Source organism: Onychomys torridus, chromosome 17 (assembly GCF_903995425.1).
Source record: "Onychomys torridus chromosome 17, mOncTor1.1, whole genome shotgun sequence".
Taxonomy (NCBI): Eukaryota; Metazoa; Chordata; class Mammalia; order Rodentia; family Cricetidae; genus Onychomys; species Onychomys torridus.
The window spans coordinates 34,920,282-34,929,294 of NC_050459.1; the positions used below are offsets into that span (position 1 = coordinate 34,920,282).

Sequence of the window (9,013 nt, forward strand, 5' to 3'; positions counted from 1 at the left end):
CTCAAATTAATATAATGAGTTCATCATTAAGCTTAAAATACAATTTATTTGCAAGGTGCAACCCTGTATTAAAAGAACACTAAGGTATGTAGTGGCCTAGAAATCTTGTCCAAGACATTTTACTGAGGCTCAACTGTCTGCACTGTGCCTCAGCCTACTCTCCCAACACAATCTCAGTGAGTTCCCTACACACTGCCCTGGCTTGAAGTGATTTCCAACTAGTCTTATTAATAGGGACACCAACTTCATTCTTTTGCCGCTCAGTTTTTAAACAAAGTCTACACAAAAAAGCAAGCAATGGTGTGTCTTAAGAGAAACTTAAAATGACTAAGATATTTAGTTTCATGACCTCTAAACAAAATCCTTTCTGAGTTACACTGGAGGCAGGGTGTGTACTTTCTTATTCTTATTTGTGTAACTAATGCATCTACATTAACACCCTTAATTAGATATGGGCAGGATGCAAGTAAATACATTCTTACTGTTCTTCAACATGGAGTTTAAAATGTAGTTCAAGAAAAGCTGACTGGCCTTAATAAACAAAAAGTTCATTATGTTAAAGATTTGTATGAAGGTTTATACTTCTGGAATCTGGAGGCTATTAAGTGAAATGCCTCTAGACTCAACCTAGAACAAATTAGCCCATTGTATAGGAAATAAAATTTTACTGTATTTTTCTACAAAGTAAAGACCAAGCCCCAAATATATTATCCCAAAATGCACCTTCTTTCCTTTATCTTGGGCCTAGTAAACAAGCGAAAATCATACTTTATGCCATCTTGGAAAAAAAATGCCCACGAGAAAAGGTGGCAACTTGTTTTCAAGTAACATTGAAGTCATTTCAAAAACTGTAACTATCATCAAGACAATCCTTTATGAAATCCAGCTTAGAAATAAATATTTCGAAAAAGAAACAGTCACATTCAATTCCTTAGTATACTGGCCCATCCAAAGCAAAGGATGGAGACTGCATCATCTAAAGTCTGCATGCTTTTCAAAGTAGACAACAAAACAGACTTGGGGGGCTGGAGAAATAGCTCAGTGGTTAAGAGCATTGGTTGCTCTTCCAGAGGTCCTGAATTCAATTCACAGCAACCACACAGTGGCTTACAACTGCTTTGGGATGTTTTGTATGTTAAATGTGTTGTTCTGATTGGTTAAAATAAAGTGTTGATTGGCCTGTAGCCAGGCGGGAAGGATAGGGTAGGCAGGACAAGGAGGAGGAGAATTCTGGGAAGTAAAGGCTGGGGGAGAGACACTGCCAGCCACCGCCATGACAAGAAAGATGTAAGGTACAAGTAAGTCACGAGCCATGTGGCAAAGTATAGATTAATAGAAATGGGTTAATTTAAGATAAAAGAGAGCCATTGCAGTACACTGAGCTCCATAGAGACAGCGCCAGGGCAAGCAAGCGCCAGATGGAGGAACTCTGTGCCTCGCGGAGGAAAATCAACTAAACTTGGGCAAAGGAGATCCTAAGAAGCTGAGAGGCAAAATGTCCTCATATGCATTCTTTGTGCAAACTTGCTGGGAGGAACACAAGAAGAAGCACCCAGATGCTTCTGTCAACTTCTCAGAGTTCTCGAAGAAGTGCTCAGAAAGGTGGAAGACCATGCCTGCTAAAGAAAAGGGGAAATTTGAAGACATGGCAAAGGCTGGCAAGGCTCGTTATGAAATGAAAACCTACATCCCCCCAAAGGGGAGACCAACAAGAAGTTCAAGGACCCCAATGCACCCAAGAGGCCTCCTTCGGCCTTCTTGTTCTGTTCTGAGTATCGCCCCAAAATCAAAGGAGAGCACCCCGGCTTGTCCATCGGGGACGTTGCGAAGAAGCTGGGGGAGATGTGGAACAACACCGCTGGGGATGACAAGCAGCCCTGGGAGAAGAAGGCTGCCGAGCTGAAGGAGAAGTATGAGAAGGATATTGCAGCTACAGAGCTAAAGGAAAACCCCATGCGGCCAAGAAGGGGGTCATCAAGGCTGAAAAGAGCAAGAAAAAGAAGGAAGAGGAAGATTAGAAGGAGGAGGATGAAGAGGATGAGGAGGATGGTGAAGAAGAGGAAGATGAAGAAGAAGATGATGATGATAAGTTGGTTCTATCGCAGCTTTTTTTTCTTTCTATAAAGCATTTAACCCCCCTGTACACAACTCACTCCTTTTAAAGAAAAAAATGGAAATGTAAGGCTGTGTAAGATTTGTTTTTAAACTGTACAGTGTCTTTTTTTGTATAGTGAACACACTACCGAATGTGTCTTTAGCTAGCCCTGTCCTGGTGGTATTTTCAATAGCCGCTAACCTCGCCTGGTCCAGTCTGGGGGCTGTAAATTGGCATGGAAATTTAAAGCAGGTTCTTGTTGGTGCACAGCACAAATTAGTTACATATGGGGACGGTAGGGTTTTTGTTTTGTTTTTGTTTTGTTTTTTTGTTTTGTTTTAATTTTTTCCATCTTCAGTTGACTCTGATGCAGCTTATACGAAGATAATTGTTGTTCTGTTAACTGAATACCACTCTAATTGCAAAAAAAAAAAATTGCAGCTGTTTTGTTGACATTCTGAATGCTTCTAAGGAATACAATTTTTTTTATTTAAAAAAAATTTACGATAAAAGAAGTAGATAACAAGAAGCCTGCCATGGCCACATCGTTTGTAAACAAGATAAGTCTCTGTGTGTTTACTTGGTTGGGTCAGAGTGTCTATGGGCCTGGCAGATGAGAGAGATTTGTCCTGACTGTGGGCCAGGCAGAAAAACTCTAACTACACACAACCATCTATAATTCTATCTGGTGTGTCCTCTTCTGGCATGTAGGCAGAACACTGTGTACATAATAATAAATAAATTAAAAAAAAAAAAAACCAGACTTGGGCCTGTCCAAGCAGCCTTTTTTTTTTTTTTTTTCCCTCCCTCTTCAGGAGGACCACATATCTTCAGTCACTGGTACACTCCCTCCCTCTCTGTCAGTTGAGTGTGGTCTCCTATTGGAAGCATCTTTGGATGCTCAAACACAAACCATGAACAGTGACTCTTAACTCTCAGCTTGGTGACTCACCCCCCAGAGCCTAAGGACAGTTTGAAAGAAAGGGGCTAATTATAAACCTGCTCCTTTCAGTGAGGTCTGTAAAGATCTACAGGTACAATCAGGCTTCTATAGTAGAGCTAGCTCAAGTTTGGGAAGGCTTTTTGTCCCTGTCCAAAAAAAAAAAAAAAAAAAAAAAAAAAAAAAAAAAAAAAAAAGTTTATTCTATTAATAATGTCGGAAATTAATTTGGGAAAATTATAAACTATAGATTTGGACATCAAGAAAACACTTGTATTAACAATTCAGAATAAAACTAAAATCTGGTAAAAACTGTAAATGGACTGTTAGAGACGTAGACTTCATCATCCTCAGAGCCACAAATCTGAAAGACTTTCAATCCCAAGGATTTAAATTTTTCTCAGATTTTGTTTTTATTTTGTTTTGATGGTATAGTACATAGTTTCTTAGTAAGTACATGATTTCAACTGCATTATTAAATTCACTTGAACAAGAGACAACAAAGTCAGAAGATTAAACATTTTTCTGGTCATCAGAAAATCTGTAACCATTTGAGCTGTTACACAGAAACCCTTACAGACACATTCTCTCAATAGTCCATGTGGATGGTCCATCACATCTCATGTAGACTTCTGTAGACTTTGACAATTCATTTTTGAGATAGAAACTTATGTAACCCAAACTGGCCATGCCTTCTAACTATGTAGCCAACACTGGTCTTGAACAATCCCAATTTTACTGCATCTACCTTCCCAGTGCTACATTTGTAGGCACGCATCATCAGACCTGGTTCTAGTCATGATCTAACCAAACATGCACGATCTATTTTGCCACCTAGCTATGGGATAAGGATGAGGACAATGCCTCTTCCAAGCCCTAATGCTACTACAAATACTTGATTTGGGGTCATTCTGGTCCCTTGCTATCACAATCTCACCTTCTTGGATACCATAAAAATGCTAGCTAAGGGGCTAGAGGACTCAGTGGTTAAGAGCACTTGCTGTTCTTGCAGAGGACCTTGGCTCAGCTCCCTGGCTCACAACCCTCTATAACTCCAACTCCAGGGCATCTGCCATCCTTTTCTGACCTCCATGGGCATCACACATGCATGAGATGTACTTGCCTAAATTCAAAAGTATTTAATGCAAGCTAAAAGGTTTCTGCAAAGGCATCACTAAATATTGACTTGTTGGCCCTATTGATAGCACAGAACACATTACAGTACCATCAATAAATTCAAATGCTCACAGACTATACAGACAAACTGATAAGATAGCCAACAAGTTAAAGTTCTTTCCCAAAATACTAGGGCAACATAGATCTATGTTGAGCGTTATCACTGACAAAATACATAACCTAGATGGGATTGTCAGATGGAGGCTTATTTATTGATTTTTTTTTTTTTGACACAGGGTTTCTCTGTACAGCCCTGGCTGTCCTGGAACTCTATCTGTAGACTAGGGTGGCCTCAAACTCAGATCTGCCTGCCTCTGCCTCTTGAGTGCTGGGATTAAAGGCATGTGCCACCACCACTATGGAAATACTTAGATTATCTTCATCCCTTTCTTTAGCTTTAGTTTGGGGCATGGCAAGACACATCAAGCTTACAGACACATTTTAAGAGTTTCATTATATGTATGTGTTCAACTCAAGTTTTAGGGTAATTACAGAGTTTCCAAGAGAGGGAAAAAAAGTCTCAAAGAGTAAGTGGATGATCTATGGTTTACAGATTCCTCAGGTCCCAAAGAACCAAGAAAATTCTCACCCAAGATCTATGTAGATTTTCTCTAAATTTTCTGTTCTGATTGAGTGCAGGTGCTTACAAAGGGCCCCCAAAGAACACTGGGGCTGCAACTGGAGTTATAAGCATTTGGGAGCTTCCTGATGTGGGCGCTGGAAACTAAACCCAGGTCCTCTAGAAGCCAAATGTGCCATTTTTCCAGCCCCAAGAATGTCCTAAGGACATACACCACACTTAAGAATTTTTTTTTCTTTTGGTTTTTCGAGACAGGGTTTCTCTGTAGCTTTGGAGCCTTTCCTGGAACTCGTTTTGTAGACCAGGCAGGCCTCAAACTCACAGAAATCCACCTGCTTCTGCCTCCCGAGTGTGGGATTACAGGCATGCGCCACCACCGCCCAGCTGACAATTTCTTATTTATACAACAGCAGCTACTCCAAGAACACAGAAGTTGTAGTGATGGATGTAAAAAGAATCTAACTCAGAATTCCAGAAGAAATAACAGCCATATGTGACTCATAAACAATGATTCAGAACTACTCAAATTCCATTTTGAGAAAAACCAACATGTTTGACAACACTGAATAGTTCTGTAAGTCAACACAACTGTGTTTATAGGGCAAACACAAATTGAGGAAAATATCTGCAATATGAACAGATATATGCCAACAACCTGAAAGAGGCTTTTATGAGTAGAAAAACACCAATATCCCAGTAAGAAAATCTGATGCTATACTGAATTAAAAAGAAACAAAATTAGCTGGGTGTAGTGGCACACATCCTTAATGCCAGCATTCCAGAGTCAGAGGCAAGCAGATCTCTGAGTTCAAGGCCTGCCTGATCTACAGGGCAAATTCCAAAACAACCAGAACTACACAGAGAAACCCTATCTAAAGAAAAAAGAAAAGAAACTAGGAACTTAGGTGAGGTGCTTGATAACATTTGCAGTCACAAAAATGGAAAGTTAAATACTGAGATAGCCATGTTCAACTATAAAGCTGATAATACTTCCTTTTAAGGATAATTACCCGTGGTAAGATGTAACACAAGAGTTCAGAACTGGTCAGCTTAGTTTGACTGAATAGTTTTGGAAACCAACCATCAGTATTTTTAAAAGCAACTTTGAGTCACCAATTGTGACTTCCAAGGACAGTTTTCTAAAGAAACATAGCTAGCGAACATATAAAATTTTCAAGAGATAAATGTTGCGATCTTATATCTAATAACAGTAACAGCAAATGAAAAGTTCAGCTTGTAAGACAAGGTTAAGTAAATTGATACATCTATAGAATATACTGTAACAATAAACTGAGATGTGAAGACTTGATACAGTGAAGAACTTTTCATAATATTTTACAAAGGAAAAAATAGATGGTGGGATTGACTGACTTCTCTGAATCTACCAAAGTGTACACATCAGCCATTCATTCCTTTTGAAGTCAGTGCAAACGGGGTCACTAAGTGACATGCTTCTTTAAATGCTTAATTCTAGTCACTCAAATTTAGTTTCCAAAAATTCTACACAAAATTTATCCAGAATTTCACAATCCTAGGATTCCTAATGGTTAATTAAAAGGTACAGACCTCTCCCAAACACTATTTTTCCCCCCACATAAACCAAGTTTTAAAAGGAACACGTGGGGGGGGGGGCAGACACCAGTGATAATCCAGGTGTTTGGTATATGCAAAACTCTTAGCTCCATCCACAGCACAAGGTGGGGGTGGCAGGTGGGGGAAATCACAGCTTACATTTTTTAAATTATTTTAGACTAAATTCTATGTTTTAAAAAAAATAGAGTAAGAATAGGGGTTTTTCTTTTGCATACCTTTTCTTATGGAATCGACTTCTTGAGAAATAAGTCTGTAAAAAGTGAGTTTAATTAAATACACCCACACAACAGAATATAGATTTTCCTAAAGGGACTGCTGGAGAGAACGAGAGATGATGAATTATTTAAATTGATAACCTTTTTGTAAAGCATTCCTTATGGAGGTCATAGGTTCAGGGGAGCATGACCCCGCCTCTCTCTGGCCTTCCTCCCTGCAAGTTGTCTCCTGATCCCCGGAATCCACTCCCACCACCTCCCCCACAGCGCTGTGATTTGATACCATGATTGAACTCCAATCACCTGGCAAGACATGAAAGCTCTCTGTCCTCCTGTTTTGCCTAAGACTCTGCTTTTAGACAAACAAAATTCACTGGGTTTCCTTTCCTAGAACTCTGACGATTTAAAAAACAGTATTTTGCACAGTGTGTACCACTGTGCGAGCTAAGCTTAAAAAAATTAAATCCGTCACTACTAACAAGTCCAAAGTGAACAAATGACCCTAGGAGAGGAGGGCAAAGACCTGACGCAGTTCTAGCTAAGTCCATGGATGAGAAGTCAATAAGGTGACCATAAAGGAGGGGTTTTCCACAGAGCCTGTAAATACCCCCGGGCTGCAGGGAGTAATCCCGCATAGAGACCTGGGGAACTGCAGTAATTCCCTTTCTCCCATATTTTCTGCCCTGGCTGCTAAAGCTGGGAATGGGCCCCGGCAAGTCGCCCAGCCGGAAGCCTGCGGCTGCCAGGCCCTAAGCCGGGGTCCGGCGCCTGGTGGGTGGCTTTCGGCGGAGGATGCAAACTTGACAGTCCGCCGGATCTGTCGTAAACCCCCCACCTCGGTCGCTTTCAAGGTGACAACAACCGCAACCCGCTGTCCTGCAGGAGCTGCGCGGGGGCCCCACGTGAGCCGAGCCTTCCCACTCACTCCTCCAACTTTGAAACCTCTGGGGCACCCGCCCGCTCCCCCCCACCCCACCCCACCCCGAAAGCCAGTCCGGTCACCGTGAGCGAGTTGCAGACGCCGCGTCTTAGCTCCACGTCCACCGGAGGTCCCCACCGCGGCCGGGAGGGATGGGCGGCGGAATGGGATCCACTCCGCACTTGCCCGCAGAGCCTGGGAGGCAGCCCGGAGCCCTCCCGGGAGCCACAGCTTGTGAGCTCCCTTCTGCACCCTAGGCTGGCCAAGCCTGGGAGACGTAGACACCCGGGGCTCGCAGCTCGACCCGGACCCGCGCCAGCACCCCCGGCGGCGGCGGCCAGGCGGGAACCGGGAACCGGGAACCCGGGAGCCCCAGCCTCCCCGCCCTGGGCCACCAGGGGGAGGAGCGAAGGCGGGGAGTCCTGAGCAAGGGCAGCCTCGCCCCTCGCCCGCGGCGGCTCCTGGAGCCCAGACAAAGGCCAGGTGGGGGCCCAGGGGGGCGGCGCCCTAAGAAACTAACCTGAGAGACGTGCCGGGGTTCCTTAGGGCACAAAGACTCCCACGGAGCTCAGCTACGGTCGCCCGCCGGGTCCGGCTCCCAGGCTAAACGTCTGCACGCCGGAAGCCCCGGGCTTTGGTCCTGGACGGCGCTGCACCTGTTGCCACGTGCGTCGCGATGCGGGTGGCTGCTGACTGCGCACCTGGCTGCACCGCGCGTCCCCAGACCACTCACGTCCCCGTCCCCGAGGGCGAGCCAAGCTCTGTGGTGCCCCCTGTTTGGGGTGGGGGGGCCAAGACCAGACAGGCTAGCCAGAGAGAGGCTCCGCTCCTCCTAGGACCCACCACCACCCCCCTCGCAGCCTGAGTTCCCCGCCCTTTTGCTTCTCGCGGGTGGCAGACTGCCTTGGGGTTGGGAGGTGGGAAAGTGGCAGAATTATCCGCTCCGGGGCTTGGAAGGAACCAGCCCTGGTTGCCCTGGGCGAGTCCCACCTGCGCTGTATTTTGTCTTCAGACTTCCGAGCAGATTAGCGAGCACCGATTAAACATTAGAGAAACCAGCGCTCCAGCTGTGAGATGTTCAGATTAAAAAGTGGAAAGGTTGTGGGACTCGGAAGAAGAGAAGTTAGATCAGACCACTTGAAAAAGACAAAGTCCTTGTTCCTGGAAGAACTGAGGAAATTCCAGCCTCAGCTAGGAATATTTTAATACAAACTTTTCCTGAAGATCGGTAGTCCGTCGGTCCACCTGTGAACCATTAAATGTCAGATACTCAGAGCTCTAAATTTAATATGTGCATGTTTGTATGCATATATAAAACTACCTGGCATGGCATTGTTGAAAACATTTTAAGTTTCTAGGAGCGCGGGGGCGGGGCGGGGCGGGGGAGAGCACTTCAGAAGTTGCCTATACTGTGAATGCCGGGATGAACTAAAAGCATTGCTGTTTATAACTTTAAGTGCTTTCACGTGGACAATGATCCATTCTTTGCTCACAA

General features: G+C 44.0%; 1 protein-coding gene across 1 annotated transcript in view; it reads right to left on the bottom strand.

Moving 5' to 3' along the window:
- Mtus1 (microtubule associated scaffold protein 1) overlaps nucleotides 1-7,879 on the bottom strand; it is a 150,119-nt gene extending 142,240 nt beyond the window's left edge. Inside the window, exon 1 of the mRNA XM_036209488.1 lies at nucleotides 7,602-7,879. The gene's annotated coding sequence lies outside the window, so the exon portion shown is untranslated. The remainder of the gene's footprint in view (nucleotides 1-7,601) is intronic.
- Between the last annotated feature and the right edge of the window lie 1,134 nt (nucleotides 7,880-9,013).